The 17,543-nt window shown below is 42.7% G+C and overlaps 1 protein-coding gene and 1 long non-coding RNA gene across 4 annotated transcripts in view; one reads left to right on the top strand and one right to left on the bottom strand.

The window, feature by feature from the left end:
- LOC310666772 overlaps positions 1-17,543 on the top strand; it is a 52,804-nt gene that overhangs the window by 2,093 nt on the left and 33,168 nt on the right. For both annotated transcript variants that reach the window (XR_014506025.1, XR_014506028.1), the window contains exon 2: positions 7,176-7,237. This is a non-coding gene — a long non-coding RNA (uncharacterized lncRNA). The remainder of the gene's footprint in view (positions 1-7,175; positions 7,238-17,543) is intronic.
- The window catches only part of PKP3 (plakophilin 3), a 65,601-nt gene that overhangs the window by 44,698 nt on the left and 3,360 nt on the right, over positions 1-17,543 (bottom strand). The gene's annotated exons all lie outside the window — the stretch shown is intronic.

The raw sequence follows: 17,543 nt of genomic DNA, 5'->3' as shown, positions 1-17,543 counted from the left end.
GACCGTGCTCACAAGGGAAAGTCTTGTCCATTCTTCAAAACTGTTGAACTCTTAAGAAAGAAGATGCCCAACTCTTTAAAAAAGAATGCTCTATAGACCTTAGCAGTACACAGAATATACCATGTGAGAGCAAATGGGCCTAAGTATAGCCCATACATTTACTCTCTTGACAATCAGTCAAGGTAATTGGTCATTGCTAGCATCAGTACTTCCATAGGCTTGGTAGACTTGAAAAAGACTTTCGGCTTATTATTACAGCCTTTTAATGGGCTAGATCAGGCTTAGGCAAACTTGGCCCTCCAGATGTTTTGGGACTACAATTTCCATCATCCCTGACCACTGGTCCTGTTAGCTATGGATCATGGGAGTTGTAGTCCCAAAACATCTGGAGGGCCAAGTTTGCCTATGCTTGGGCTAGATGCACCAGGAACTAAAGAGACTGCCTTTATTTTGCATATGAATGACAGCAAGTGCAGTGAGACATTCGGACATTCGGATGGCTCAAATGCTAACAATACTATCTGACTACCAGTTAATAGAAACAAACCATTCACTCTCCTCTTGCACAGTCCTCAGCTGGCTTATTTATCTCTCAGGGAAGCAGCATATTCCTCTTGTAAGTACGCCTGCCTTGAGGCTTGCAGGGGACAATAATCAAGACACACAGCGTTCCATATGATGATTTTCCCTTGGGTGGTCTCTCACCAAATAATAATTAACTAGCGTTTGTGAAGCTCTGTCAGATGTCCAGATGAAAGACTCTCTGGACGTGTGTAGCGTTAATCAGTGTAATAGCCCAGCCCAGCCCAGCTTAGCTTTTAAAATTCTGCACAGCCCAGCATAGGCGATGCTGAGTTTCCAGCTAATAAATGCTCTGTGACTAAAGTATGAATAATCCTCTGAGTTAAAAAAGCACTCCCAAATTAAGGAGACCTCATTAAGAAGAAGTGTCCCTCTGTTAACTAGTGGGAAACTGAGGCACGCAATGTGGAGCAATTCATCAGTCGGAAGCGGAGCAAGGATTAATACTCAGCAGTTCCCAGGACTGTACTAAAGGCTAATTGGGCATTTCCCTTCTTATGCACTTTCATGAGAACATTAATTGCCACTGATATCCCCATTGATGTTCAGCAGCAACAATGCCCCAGGTAGAGGAATCTGGGGGAGGGGCAGGAGTGTGTACTTTTATTATTTCTTATGATGTTTGGCCAAGAAGATTATTCATGCTAGAAGTTCAAAATTCCTGGCAGTTGTCAGATTTTTGGGGAACTAGTGATACAGGCTTTTTAACAGCCTGAGGGCTAACAGTGTACCTACCTCACTGACCTGGAGTAAAGGAATCCTATGAAGCAATTTGCTTTTGACCAGTCACAAAAAATTGACATGGGGAGAAGTTGTTTCTCATAGAAGGTCATCCTATGGGGACCATTACATGAGCATCCCTGAGTGGGCAACCTGTGGCCCTCCAAATACTGCTGAACTACAATTCCCATCATCCCTGATGGGATGATCACTGACTGAGACTGATGGGAGTTGGACTCCAGTAATATCTGAAGGGCCGCAGGTTGCTTACCCTTGCATATATCAAGCATTAATCTCAGAGTATAAATTTCATCTGTGACTCATGTCAGGCTGTTTCCAAACAAAACCCAATTGTGGTGTCGTCATGTCCCGATTCAGGTTACCTTACAAATCCAAGCTACACACAGATTGTGCTGATCCTTGTGATGGTTTTCCCCTGATCAATTGGTGGACCAGGGCCTCACTGGATCAGTGGAGGTATCACAGTCCAACTTGTATTGGGCCACCTTTGTCCACGCTTCTGACTTAACACAGTAGCACTGAACAAGCCACCAGGGAAGGTGCCTTGAGGACATTTCCCCAACACCTTCTGTTTCCTTTAGAGGTGATGGGGAGACAGAGCAGAACGGGCCCAACCTGAAGCAGTGAATTTTAGTAAAGTGGCAGAAAATCCTTTCCCCTTCTGCCATCCATATTGTGGCCTTTGCTCTTTACCTTCTCTGATGAAATCTCCAAGATAGCATCAGGAAGCAGGAGGTGTGTGGGTCAAGGGTGGGTCATCTGGATAGAGATGGGCCTGGACTTATCCTTCCCATGTCAGCTGGCTACAAGACTAAAGATACTTCTGGATGTGATTTTGGGCACAAAGGAAATCTATCATATCTATCTATCTATCTATCTATCTATCTATCTATCTATCTATCTATCATCTCTCCCCACTTCCCATTTTGTGAATACTTCAGTATGAACTTTCCTTTATGTACTGATGCACTTGACATTAGAAAATGTGAGTCTGCCAGCCTTTAAATGACAGCCTTCCTCAACTTGGTGCCCTCTCCATATATTACTGGACTACAACTCCCATCTACCCCAGTCAGGGATAATGGGAGCTGTAGTCCAACACTTCTGAAGCGCACCAAGCTGGGGAAGGTTGAAACAAAGAATCTTGTGGCAGCTTAAAGACTAACACTACGGCATAAGCTTTCAAGGAGTTAGTCTACTTTATCAGACGCATGAATTAAGACAATGTCTGTGCAAGGCCATTTTGTGTGATCTATCATTGAAAATAACATGAGGAGGTGCTGTTGTTTTTTTGTAACCTATTGCTGCCATTCCTCTTCCTGGTTGTAATGCCAAACCAGAATTCCTGGAAAATGTAACTCAGCCGAACTAATTAGAGTCTGTACTAATTAGTGTGAGGGCATAGTAGTATAGGCACTAATTTGGTTTGTGCCACTGGCACTGATCCTGCTAGTCCATTTGGGTTAGCAACAATCAGCACAGGGATCACCATCAGTCCTGGAATCATTGCACCTGAAACTCATAAAACTCTTGATCTGAGAGTGCCCTTAGTAAGCGAAAGACACCTTTCCCACAATTAATCTGCACAAGTGCTTCACAATGTGCATCTTCCTGGTTATTGCTCCACCCCACCCCACCCCTCACTCATATACTGATTTGGTCTAGCCCGTCTATCTACCTCACTAATTTCTTCTGGAAAATGTAATTTCTGACTTTGTGTGCTACCATGGCTGTTGAATAGTCTCGTCACAAGTTCTCTCCCCCCTCCCAATTTTTCATATTTTGCACAGCAAAGCAAAAATCTGTTTTCTCGGAAGCTTCACATGTTGTATTGCACAACACAGCATTATTTTAGAAAATCCTGCAATCTCAAGAGAATATACCCTCCCCCACACACACACACTGAAAATGTTTGAAAACTACACCTGCAGTGATGCCAGGTGTGAGTTCAACTTACTGAACTCACAGTACACACAGAACCCCCTTGCCAGCACTGATGTAGCTGATTGACAGTACTGGTTCACTGAAAACCACAGCTGCCTTGGGGTGAGACATGGGAGACCAGATGAAAGGAGGACAGGGCTCCTGTTCCTTGGGCAGTTTTGCAGGGGAATTAATTCGGATAGGTTTTGACTTTGATTAATTTTCACCTATGACTGAAAGCTTGCCAATATTCCCTCTCCTGTGCAACCATAAAGGGAGAGGAGTCCGCCTCACCTGTTTTCCTTTGCATTCAGTCACCCAAAGTAAAACTGTCATGAGAACTGGCCCTTTCACAGAGAAGGTGCTCCATCACTACCCTAATAATCCCTTACCTGACTCTGGTATCAGACACAGAGACTGCATGACCGTTAGCCCCATGCACAAGGGAGGCCACTGATACTTTGCCATCTTCTCCTATTGTAGAGATATGTAAAGTTCTCATATAATTGGAAACTGTTCCCACAGTTTGAGCTGTGAATTTAAAGAGTCCGGCATGGGCAGCGCATACAAGCATTCTCAGATAATTAATTGCACTATGCTAGTTTCTGCCTGCAAGAAACCATTTCCACTTTGACTTTTTTGCCAGAAACCTTTTCTGCACATCTGCTATGGAATCTTGTGTGTTCCGGAGCAGACATCCAGAGCATCAGACCTAGCGGCCAAATGTCACCCTCCAGCCCATCTCACCCTTCAGCCACCCCACTCTCCAGCCATATCCCTTCTCCCTAGGTCACAGCTCTCACCAGCCTTGCTTAATACCCTCCTTGAGTGTTTCTGCCTGGCTGGAATGTCTCCTTGATCTCTGGGCACTTTCAGGCTGTCATTAATTTCAGGCAGCATTCAATCACGTTTCAACAAATTCAGGTTGCACAATTAAAGTGAATTAGAGCTCTTGCGCAACAAACTTACCTTCCCCCCACAACAAAACCCAGACATTTTGCAATAAGGAAAGCTGACCTCCCTGCATACTTCCTGCAAACTAATCAGGATGAATGTTCAATACACAGGTCATCTGAATGTGCCTTGTGATAATTACTGTTGGATAGAGGAGCGTGTGTGTGTGTGTGTGTGTGCGTGTGCACGTGTGTGTGTGTGTACGTGTGGAAGCTAGCCTACTGTAGAAATTGCATCTCTGCTGCCCAGTATGTTGATGATGGATTTGCACAAGCTGCAGTCATGAAGAATTCCATATTTTTATATACATGGGGCTTCCCAAAATGCACTCAGGGTTGATTTCTGCTTTTCAGTGGGATGGCACAAAAATTACCTCATTCAGTATGTCCATGCACAGATAGCATCAAATATACCATACAACGCTGACATCTGTGTAGCAAAGGTACATGCAAAATAACTCAACCTGTATCTTGCTCTTAGCTGATGAAAGAGAACTGCAGGGCAGCCCCGGACAACTGGTTAAACTGGAGACATTGAGACAAGCAGCCAGACCCTCCACATAAAAGTGCCCATGCCACCATAAGTCAATGGCAACTTTTTGAAACCCACCTGCCAGCCTTTCCAGCTGCTGTGGTTTAAGTTCCCTCTCGACTCAAATTTCTCTCCCACAGTCAGTCACAAAAGCATTGAAATCTACCCTTGCAGAGCAATCAATAAACTTTTGTCCCCACCTAAGGACCAAATCAGCCTTGTCATGAAAGGGAAAGAGAAGGAGGGAAAGCGTGAGAGCTGCTTCCAATGAAAAGCTGTGAGCCGTCAGCAACAGAGAAGGCTTAATGCATAAGTGCTGAAAAATAAAAATAAAAATTACCAGGAGGTAACTGAAGCTGCAGGTGGAAGACGTTTCGAACAAATATTATACATGTTGAGGACTGGTTGTTAAATGTTTTTATAGCACTTACAACATATAAAGTAAGTTTTAGCTAGATCATGTTCACAAGGAATCAGGAAAGTAGGTAATGAATGAGATGCTTCCACTGTGTACACATTACTGGCTTAAAATGCATCTAGGTATAAAAGATCCTTTCCTAAAAACCCAGAAGCTCTTCAAAAAAACAAGTGTCTGTTGATGTGTGCGACCACGGCTACGCGGATTTTACTTGCACAAAAGTGGAGAACAGACATAGTTCCAACAAAAGAGGAGTGGCATCATAAACTGCTGGAATACGTGGAACTAGTGGGTATGACTAATAGAATAAGAAACAGAGATGAAAAAGAACTTGAAGAGGATTGGATGCTATATATATATAGAATATATGAAAAATTATTATTATAAGACAACCTAGCAGGATGAGCATAATTCAGCAGCGTAAGTTATAACATGAGCTAAAAAGAAGGAGAGAGGAAAATTTGGAAGAACAAAAGATGAGATAGGTTGGGAACAGAGAGGAAACCAGGGAAGGAGTGGAAGGAGAGAACATAGATCAGGGACAGAGAACCTTTGACTGTGAAGAAACTGTTCAACTCAACTCTCCTCACCATGCTGGCCAGGACTGATGGGAGTCCAGCAGGATCTGGAAGGTCACAACTCCCATCAGCCCTGGCCAGAATGGTCAATGGTCAGGGATGATAGGTGTTGTAGTCCAGCAACATCTGCAGGTTGGGCTATAACATCAAAAATATGTGTATAGCTCCATGCAGTGCCAATGCATGTCCTTTTAAATAAAGATTCACATCATAATGATGGAGTTAGCTGTCAGGGCAGTGTACAGGGTCTGCACAATTATTTGCTACCTACAAAACCAGTAGCCACTCACCCCCTACCTCAGTAATGCTGAATTTGAGGTGATGGGCCCATTCTCTGTGGAATACTAAGAGCTCCGAGACTTGCTGGAAGACCAGTGCAACTCCAAAGGTTCTTGCTCGCTCATTAAGTGCAGGATGATGTAACAGCTGAAGCAGGCGTGAGGCAATTGCTTTACTGCCCGAGGTATGATGTCTGTAGGATCAAGCTGCCTGGCAAGTTAATGTAGCCGTATCTCATCAACTATCTGATATGCAGCTGTAATAAGCAAGTCCTAATCTCTCAATCACGTGTGTAAATTAAAGGAATAGTGTCGACCCACCTCTGCAAACTGCTTTGAGACCTGCAGATGAAAGTTGCCAGATACAGGGAGAGAGTTATTAGTTTTGTTATTTCTCCCTATCTTGCTCTGTGCACTTTACTCCACCTCAGCTTCTAGCCTAACTCTGCTGTCTATTCCATTCATCCATCACTCTGATTATCACTGCTTCATTTCCTCATAAACAATGTACGCTGACTATCCAGCCACTTCAAATCCTTCCAGAGAAGAATTTTAATCAAACCTTCCTTACACATTGATTTCTTCTGTCATAAGCTCTTTGGAGCATGAATCTTAACGACCTTGCACAGTTAATCAAGTGCATACTGTGCTATCGACATCTACCCAATATGCCATTAAGAAGATGCTTTTGACTGAATATATCCTCCTGACTGGCTTAAGGCACGGATATGAGACAAAGGTGTACTGTTCTGAGATCCATGCTTCCCAGGGTTATATGATGGGGTCAAGCTGCAGGGACAGTGATAACTAGCAAAAAAACCCAAAACAAATATAACTTGATTCAGTGATGATTGCCTGAGTTTTATAGGTAGCCTCCTGGAGGTGGAAGAACTGCAGCTACTGAGTTGTTTCCAGGGTTTACACCCATCAGGAAGTGAAAGTAGATCTCTGTACTGAGTCCCAGGAGCACAGCATCTCCCCTTATTTCATGAATCGCCACTCATGCCCAGAGAAATCAGGGGCGGAAAATGAGTCCTGCAAGCCCAAATAGTATTTTAATTCCATCCCGCTTGCCAGGTGAATGCAATATTGCTTATAATAAGCGGATCTCCTTTATGTTTTGTTCCAGAATATAGCAGCTTTGCACATAATGCTTTTTTTACATTTCAGGAACTACTGCTTGTCCTCCCCACCCCCGGATTTCTTTATGTGATCATCAGGCATCATCACAAGTAAGTTGTCCCTAGCAGCAAATCTTTTGCAGTTACTCCTGTATTTAGACTTGTGGGGGGAAATATAGACAACAACTTTATAAAACACTAGAACATGTCATGTTATCATATGCTCTTTACTTTGAAAAGTTCCTTCCATTTCTTAATTTCGCCTGAACAGATGGTTTAGTAGGTACTTGAAATGATATAGGCCTGCTTCCAACATTACTTTTAAAAGACACAGAAGATTTTTTACTCTTACCACATAAGATACAACCTATCATTTTGTAGGGAAATATATATTGTGCTGGTGCTGGAGGAGATTCTTGAGAGTCCCATGGACTGCAAGAAGATCAAACCTATCCATTCTTAAGGAAATCAGCCCTGAGTGCTCACTGGAAGGACAGATCCTGAAGCTGAGACTCCAATACTTTGGCCACCTCATGAGAAGAGAAGACTCCCTGGAAAAGACCCTGATGTTGGGAAAGATGGAAGGCACAAGGAGAAGGGGACGACAGAGGGTGAGATGGTTGGATAGTGTTCTCGAAGCTACCAGCATGAGTTTGACCAAACTGTGGGAGGCAGTGGAAGACAGGAGTGCCTGGCGTGCTCTGGTCCATGGGGTCACGAAGAGTCAGACACGACTAAATGACTAAACAACAACAATATATTGTGCATCCGTTTCCCAGAAAATTTGAACGTGGAACAGAACTCCAGCATCTCATTAGGTTACGAATGACTTTGTCACAGAGTAGATGTATGAGTAACCTTATGGGGCGTTTATCTGGATCTTCAGGTACACTCAAGTCTTAAAGAACTAATCCCAAAAGAAGCTCTCATTTTTATTGCTTAGATCAGTTGTTCTCAAATGGTGTGGCGTGCTGGGAAGATTCAAGAACAATCAAAGAAACATTTAAATATTTCAATGTAGTACAGCTGAGTAGTGTAGCATAGAGTATCAATATAATATTTTTATGGATAGATATGTAGATGGAACAGCGATTTTCAACTTTGACAAATGTGAAAGACCAGAAAATAGAAAGGCTTTTTGGTGTTGATGAGGATATGAGAGTTTGTCTGTCTCAAATTAGACCTAATATAAATGAGATTACCTGGCAAAAGTAAGCTCATACCTTTCACTGAGTTTGTATACATACTATATATATATATAAGAGGCTCGTTTATATTTTGATTCATGTACTTATGTAGCTGCATTGTTTTATTCTTTTCAAATGTCTCGTGATCATATTATAAAGCAGTTGTGTTTCTGTGTAATAAATCAAGCACTGTTATGAGTTGTTTCGCTCCCCCCCCCATGTATTTGTCAATAATAACTTCAGTATGGTGCAAGCAAATATTTATTCTGAAAGTTTGGCCGAGAGAGAAAACTTTGAGAACCACTGGGTTAAATGGTAGCAAATAAAACTGTCTTAACTGACCAGCAATAGTTGTTGTCATAGGTTACAAAACAAATTAAATAAGTAAAGCATTTATTTATTTTTTCTCCATTGCTATCATGCAGCCACTCAGAAATTTTGATAATGAGGGAATAAAGGAGGCTGGAAGGATAGCCCTATGATCAAATGCCTTCCTCTGCAGGATAGAAAACCTCACACAGGAACTTACATGCCACTGTTCAAATTGTCTAGAACTCCTTGTCTTTTAATTTTTACATAATTGTTTCCCAGTGCAGTTGACAGCCCTTTCCCCCATACATATATGTTTACTCCACAAAAATCCTTGGACAAAAATGTGCTTTTATTCTTCAGATTAATCCCTAAATAAATGCCAACAGCTGCACGCATCCTTGAGCAGGTGGTTAATCCTCAAGGAAAATAATTGGCAAGGCTGCCTCTGGGATATCCCAGAGCTCCTCTACTCAAACACTTCTTGAAATGCTTAGCTGAGAGCCACCATTCTGGTTTACTTCTTTTTTGAGGTCTACCATATTTTCTCATACGAGGGCAGCCATTTTGAAGTCACTGCATAACTTACAAATTAAGTCATCTTCTTCTGGCATGTAGAAATATTGTTATGAGTTTTGAGGGGAGGAGGTAGGCTGTATGTAAGATTCTTCTAGTGTTGAAATATGAGTCAGGCTAGCTTTCTGTGTTGAGGTGATAGCCTGGGCAATGGGCCATTAAGGGAAACAAATGAAAGGGGCTCTGTGTGAGATGCAAATGGGTGGTGCCCTCAACTCAGAGATAGTTAGAAGGACAAAGCCAGAAGGGTCAGCAGTAGGCCAAGCCCATCACCCATTCTCCATAATGTCACACAAACTCTTGTGTGTGAGAGAAGGATGAAAGGAATTTGCTCTTTTTCAGGCAGAGATGGTGGAATAAAGCTGTAGTGAGGCAGTAAGGAAAGGAGGAGCTCTGTGTTCTGTACATCTTTTCTAGTTCTCACTTTGTTTGACAGACTCACTCCTTCACACACGGTTCCGTGCTCCAGGTGAACAAAACAAAATAGCTTGTGCTGAGAGAAAAGCGACTGCCTGCCAAATAAAGGGCGAGTTTGCCAGTTTTAGTAGAAAGCAGGCAACACGTTTGTGTCTCGTATCCTGGCCTAGCTCTTACAAGGCCTACGATGGGGTGTGCGTGTAACTCTAGTCTCAGCCTCCCCCTCAGGAGAGGGTGGTGACGTGAGTCGTCACAACACAAGTCAGCACTTGCCCGGTATTGCTTGCTGCTGCTGCTGCTGCTGCTGGAAACAGACATTACTATCCCAGCTGCCTTGACTGTCTGGTAATCAAATGGATTCCTCCTCAGGTGAAAAAAGCAAGGGCCGAACCAGATGCATATGTTTTGAAATGCGCACTTGCTGGTTTGGCTATAGAGCAGGAAGGTATCTACTTTTATCACTAAATGGACCGTGGGGGGCAATGGGAGCAAAAACTGCCTCCTCCCCAGCTTTGCTCTCCTGCATTCACCTGCTGGAAGATCACTCCACCCTACCCCAATAATACCCCAGTAATTTCCTTGGTATTGCAGCTGGGCTAGGGGTGGAATTAAAGCAACAAAGCACAGGGAAGGGAGGTAGAGGAGAGGGCGGTTTCCCTCCTGCTGTCAGCAAGCTCAGTTTAGTGATAAAGGCAGAGCACCCACTTTCACTTTATAGCCAAATAGAAGAGCATGTGTTTAGCAAAACACCCTGCATCTGAGCTTGGCTCTGATTCGGATCACTGGCTCCCCACAGCTCAGGGATCTCTTCCAGCACTACCTGCCCATGTTTTCCTTTGTAGGAAACACACAGTGTGTATGTCAAGTGCAATGAATCCCCAAACCATTCTCCTCCAGTGTGGCTTGGAGGCAGCAGCAGATTGACTAATAAAACAGGCAGGACTGAATTAAAATGCCAGCTCTGCCCTCCAATGTGAAATGCAGCCAATTTCTAAAGTATGCTACCTTTCCATGTGCAAGTTAGGTCTCGCATACAAAGCCTGTGGTTGACTACACCCAGCCACAGGCCTGGGAACCCCCCTCTAGCCATCCCAATATACTCTCCTAATTGCTTTGCGTTCAGTGTGCTCCCACTACTGGTTTGGGTGTATATACAATGTTCTCCACAATCCATATCTGTCCTGTTGTTTCTTGGCCGATACTGTCTTCTGATGCATTCCCCCCCGGCCCAACCAGCTTCAAACTGAACTGAGAAAAAGAACAACTTAGATGTTTTTCTAGTTAATAATGTGTACACAGCCTAAGAAAACTCATAGCTGGTGTGAGTAGTATGATTCTCTTGCTACTACTGTTGGGCTTGTAGCCTCGTCCAACCTCCATTAACCACATCCATTTAGAACTCTCCTTTCTGAGTTTATCTGTGCCTCACCTTTAACGTTAATATAGAACTACTATATATTTTGGGAAATGGCTTGTCTGTTCTCTATGCACTTGAACACCCCTTAAGATATTGTAACCAAATTTTGCATGATGGTTCTTGAAATCAAGAAGCAGGTTTTTGTCTGTTTGGGGGGAAAATAGATGCCTTTCAAAATTGCAGTCAACCTTTCACCCACCGATTTCAAAACATCACGGGGGTTTTCTTTGGTTTCATTTCTTAGATTTCCTGAGCAATGTTGGGCACTTGACACTAGTACTCTTCTGTGAAGAACTCCAGAAAAAAAAACAATCCCATGCTTTGCCCAGACTACAGAGAAAACTGTGCTCATTGTACCATTGACCAACTTTCCCCATTGGGGATGGGAGAGGTCAATGTGGTAATGATAGCAACTATTTCATTTCTTTTATTGAGGAACACTTATAAACTAATTGCCGTGATAATAAATCTCAAAGCTGTGTGCAATATAAAACATAAAAATGTAATAAAACCATTATTATAAACCCTGTGTCACTAACACAGCATCCAAACTTATGAGCTACAGGACCAAGTATTACCGGTAAATTGTGCAGCAGCAGCAGCAGCAGCAGCACACTCAGAATGTGAGTGCAGAGGAAGATTCTGTCCACAGGAGATCTAAAAATGGGTCTGCCATGCCCCCACGGAGCTATGGTGTGTGCAAGAGTGAGAGAGAGGTCTGCTTCCATCACCAAAGGGGATGTGCACCTCCCTACTCTGCTGCTTTAATTCTTCCTGCTCCCGGCCCATCTCTGATAGAAGATTACATCAACATTTACAACGCATTACAACACACATAAATAAAAGTTGAATGTTCAAAGTTTATAGCTTATTGCGGTACTTTCACTCTACCACTGAATCTTATGAATACATACAACACACCTGCCATACCCATGTACCTTTGGCAGTGCTTATTCTGCAACTAGAGCGGTTGACTCCCCTTTTCCTTGTCATTCCTATTTTTTTAATGCTGTGTCTGCAGCAGCTCCTCCTCTTTTTTTCAGTACAGGAAAGATTCTGGCAGAAGCTGCTTCTGATTTAAATCTCCTCCCACTGTTAGCACCAGACCATCTAGTTCTGCCTTGATCTCTACCAGCTCCTCAGCACCATCTATCCTCAGCCTTCTTTCTCATACACATTGTCCCTGGGTGACCTCATCATAGCCATTGTTTTTAGTACCACTTGCACTCAGATGACACCCATCTCTGCCTCCCCTGTAATTCAGTCCCACATCTCCTGCTTCCTCTCCAATATCTCTGCTTGCCAACATCTTAAACTCATTATGTCCAAGACTGACCATCTCATCCTTCCAAGCCCTCTTTTCCACTCATGCTTTCCTTATCCATTGGCAATGTTATTACCCCACCCCACCCATTGATCAGGCACATAGATTTGACTTTATTATTGACTTCTCTCTCTCCCTTATTCCCCATATCGAGTCTGTGGTCAAGTCATGTCACTTCTCCCTTTATATCATTGTAAAAATGTGGCTCTTCCTCTTTGTCCTCTGAGCAAAGCTTCTGGTCCATGCCCTGATCATCTCTTGCTAGGCGGCTACAATCTTCTTCTCCTTGGTCTTCCATTGCTTCCCCTTAATCCCCTTGCATCTACCTGGCATTCTTCTGCCAAAATAATACACCTTTCTCATCATTCTGATCACATGAAATGCCTCCCTAAATCCCTCCTTTGACTTCCTGTCCTAGAAAAAAAAGAGCATAGCTCAGTGGTTGAGCATCTGTTTTGCATGGTTCCAGATTCAGTCCTGAAAATCTCCAGGTACAACTGGGAGGGACCCTGTCAGAAACCGTGGAGAGCTTCTGCCAGTCAGTGTGGATAATACTGGACTCCTTCATGAGGGAGGGTGGGGTATTATTATTAATAATATCAATAATCTTGATGGACCAATTATCTGACTTGGTATAAGGCAGCTTTCAGTGCTATCAGTTCAGCACAAATTATTATTACCCTTACTTTTTAAACCCTCCATCCCCTATCTCTCACATATACCCCTGTCCATTTGTGATCTTTCCCCCTCTGTCCTGAGCCTTGTGAAGTTCTGTTCCCTGAAAAGACTCCACCCTTTCTCTCTTGCTGCCCCACATGCTTGAAATTACCTCCCAGAACTGCTGCAGGATGCCCCTTCTCTTGATTCCTTCAAATCCCTTTCTTTGGCACCTTTGGCTCCATCTCCCAGTTCTCATGCCCTGCTTATAGGTCAGCCTTTGCCTAGGTGCATGCAATTGCATACTGCTTCTGTGTTGATCCAGCCTCTATGTTCCTCCCCTTCATGTGTTGTTTCCACTGTGACGAATTTTAGATTGTAAGCTCCGCAGAACAGGGAGATGTCCTCTTCTCCTGTGTAAAGTGTGTGTACCTTAGTGGTGCAATATAAACAACAAAAGCGATCATTTCCAGATGGATAGTTGTGTTAGACTTGCAAAAACAACAAGGCTGTTGTAAAAATTACTGGGAAGAGTTTAAATGTGCTATATAGAAATAAATGCTAATGATGTTAGCACATGCGACTTAAATTGCCTTTGAGCCTCTCTTGTGCTAGTTCTGTTAATGGCTGGTTATTGCTCATGAGAACAGAAGCTTTTGTGATTCAATTCAATTACAAACCTAACTAAGGCAAAAGCCGCTTTAAGCTTCATGTGTAAAATGCCCTGTTGGTGTATGCCCTAAAATGGCCTTTTGTAAACAACAAATATTTCCATCAACTGCCCTTGCATATTGCTTGCATGCTCAGAAATGTAAAATATCACATTATATTGGTATAGTGTATGTGGGGTACATGCATTTCTGCACAGTTCTGAGCAGGATCTTTGGCACAAAGCTAGAAGTAGCACATCATGGGGGTTTTGAGGGGGATTGAATGTACTGCTTAACAACATCATTTAATAAGGCAAGTGACAATCATTTTTATAAACTAGAGAGGGAAACAGGAAGTGTGGCTGCCTCCTAAAGGACGCATTGAGCAAAAAGTGCCAACCATGTCAAAGCCAGTCATAAATCAAATGGCTACGTTTCTTGAGCCTTCATCCTGATTTGTTTGCAGGGGGATTAGATTACTTTGATTGTTGAATGAGCATTCATTGTATCAAAGCAAGTGTTATTTCACATATTCTACCGCATTGCCCCATCACTTTCCTCATCAGAAAAGTCCTTTTTTTTTTAAGGAAGTGGGTTTCTTGCACAAAAGCTCCCAATAAGCTGTAATTGCATAACCTGAATTTCCCAGTATATGATTGAATCACACCCAAAAATAATGACAAATTAGAAGTGCCCATGATAATATTTCCATAGGTCTAACTAACTCATCCTATTCTCCCTCCTTGACTGAGCTACCTCTGAGGCCTCACTAGGATGTGAAAAGAGGGACAGGAAGGAAGGAAGGAATAAAGAGAGAAGATGTAAATTATTTCAGAGCTAAGGAAGCCTCAAATGAAATATTGCAACTTAAGATGATAGAATATGTGGAACTAGCTAGTCTAAGAATGAGAGCAAGAAGAACTTAAAGAGGAGTGGAAGAATTTCACTGAGTATATGGAAAACAGTTGTGCATAGTTGAAAATGCTGTCAGCATTAAGGTAAATTCAACAGTATAATAAATATTAGAGTGATGTAAGATAGGAGAACTGAATTAGATGGTTATAGCAAAATATGCAAGAATGGTGGATAAACTATATGAACCATGGAAGGGGAAGGAGGGAAGTCATTGAATGTATGGTATCATGAAAGATGATTATTTTGAGATGTAAAATTGAAAACTTCACACACACACACACACACACACACGATTGCACAATAGCCTAAGTGTTTCCCAACCAATATAAAGTGCAGCCTCTCCCTCCAAAACAATGGTGGGCTCAAACTTAACTGGATTTACAAAATAGAGAAAGAATTAATAAGACATTTATAACAAGTGGCGAAGCACAACATAACCAAACACTGGAAGTACCTTTCCAGCACAACAATAGACAATGGATACTGAACAGTTTGCGAAACAGCTCTCCTTGCGAGATTAACATGTGGACAGATTGAGAAAAATGGTTTTTACCCTGGTGTGCTTTAATTTCATAACACATGCTAGTATTCCAGAAAATGAACAATTACCACCATCAGCATTTGGCTCAATCTGGTTGATCTAAATTTAAATTTAAACATAAATTATCATCATCACTTTGAACCCCCACCTACCACTTTCATCAATATACCAGCACTTTGTATTGTTTCATTGGTAGCATAAGAGGAAAAATGAGTATTACTCATACTTAATCTAAGCACAACCCCCAGAGCTGCTGATTTTTAGTTATAAAATGATGAATGTTAGCTCCGTTCTATCATCTTTCCCTATTGTTTTCATTTTTGTTTCTATTTAAACCACTCTATGAACCTAGAACCTGTACATTGACCACTAATAATGAACCATATCTTGTAGATATCCCTGCAAATTTATTGTGCGGTTTTTGTGATGTGGCCCTAATGGCAACCAGTCTAAGCTGCTTATTAGCGGCAGTGCTGAGTTCTGCGAGCAGAGTGGGTGGAAACGCCTTCACGGGAACCTGGATGTTCTTTCAGAACCGTTTGACTCAGATGAGGAAGAGGAGGAGGACGAAACTGAACCTGTTGCTGAGGTGCACAGTCCACAGCCACAGAGTCCAGAACCGGGGTCCCCAAGGGAGGGGCTCCGAACCTCTCCAAAGGGGAGTCCCAAGACCCCTCCACAGGTCTCTGTCAAGTCTGAGCCAAGGATTCTCTCAGTCCCTCAACCCCTATATGGGGTTGAGAGGTCTGCAGGGGCGGTGAGGAAAGAGAAAAAGGCTATGTCTCACACTTGTTCCGTTTATTTGTATCCTTTATTATTCCTATGATCCCAGTTTGTAAAACCCAATGAAAGGTTAGTTGACTAAAAACAACAACCCTGTCCACTGAAACAGCAACATTGTGAATTATTCTAGTAGTAGAGTCAGAATGCAAATAGTTTTGATAGGGGATCAATACAATCTTCCCATATATTGCTTTTAATGTTTGAAGGGGAAGGGCAGTCATTGAAGGGCAGTTTGATGTGTGCATAATTTAAGGTTATGAAATCACATTTAGAATGTCCAAAGCAACTGAGCCAGGGGTGAGGGGAAAATGCATGTGTCACAATGGAGGCAATGGGAGAGCACTAGAACTGTTACCGCATGAGGGTAAAAGGCCAATTAGAGACATTTTTATGTTACAGTTTAAATTTGCAGAAGATTTATAGAGCTCATAAAAGCTATGGCTTGTGTGCCCTGGCAAAGAGGTGTGTGGAGAGGAATGCAGATTACTTGGTCAAGCCTACTGTTGGGTTAGTTTTGTTTCCAGAGCAAGACGATCTTCAGCTATTCCTCTCAGCGCTACTCCTATGACAATGCACATCAGGGCGAGGTTTACAAGGTAGATTTCCCATGCAATCATTGCAGCCATCTTGTGATAATTTGTGTAGGTGAAACTGCTGTTACAAATTATTATCTCATCAACTCAAGCAATCACTTACTAAGTGATATACTCCAGTGCTTGCTATTCCACAAGGAACTCTGGGCATGGTAGTTCTATGAGTTAGCTACCCACCCACCTGACATCATAAAATTTTTGACAGTACAGTGGTATCTCAGTTTACGAACTTAATCCGTTCCAGAAGTCCATTCTTAAACCAAAGCCGTTCTTAAACTGAGGTGTGCTTTCCCTAATGAGGCCTTCTGCCGCCAGTGCCCTTCCACCTTTCGGCTTCCGTTCGTAGACTGAGGCAAAGTTCACTAACCAGAACACTACTTTCGGTTTTGTGGAGTTCGTATACCAAATAGTTCATAAACAGGGCTGTTCTTAAACCGAGGTACCACTGTACAAACCATAAAACCCCCATTGGCATGGTCATGTTTTATCTCCCTTCAGGTGCAAAGGAGGTGGGCATGGTTTGGTCCCAACAGCCTGATGAGCCAAATATAGAGAAAAAATTCTGCAGTCATACATAAGCCTCTTAATAAACTTGTCAGGTTTATTTCCTGTGTGGGTCCTGAATGTAGTAGTTTAATTTCAATGGACAACACAGGTCTGGAGATTTCACCATGTGTGCCATACGGCACACATGACTTTGGGTGACTACAGATCTGGTAAGCAGGTCATCTGTATTGTCGAGTAGAATTTTATCAGCCTCCCCCTGCTTCCCTGGATTTCTGAAGAGTTGCAGAGTGTGGCAAGAGTTTCCATACTACTTGGCAGGGCAACAGATGACCAGTTTACCAAGTAGTTCTATGTCCAGTGTTGTAAGTTGCCAGTTGGCAAATGGTCAATCATCTTCATCCAGTAGAGTCTCCAAAACTTTGGCAGGATCCAACAGGCTCTAGGATGTGCTCAAGACCATTCTAGACCAGTTCCAGAACCACAATTTCACTGCAGAATTCCAGCCTTGCATACTGTTTGAACTAGCCATGCTCCATTGTAC

The sequence above is a fragment of the Podarcis tiliguerta genome (genome assembly GCF_965153285.1).
Source record: "Podarcis tiliguerta genome assembly, chromosome: 1".
NCBI classification, from domain to species: domain Eukaryota; kingdom Metazoa; phylum Chordata; class Lepidosauria; order Squamata; family Lacertidae; genus Podarcis; species Podarcis tiliguerta.
This window is presented reverse-complemented; position numbering and strand designations above follow the sequence as displayed.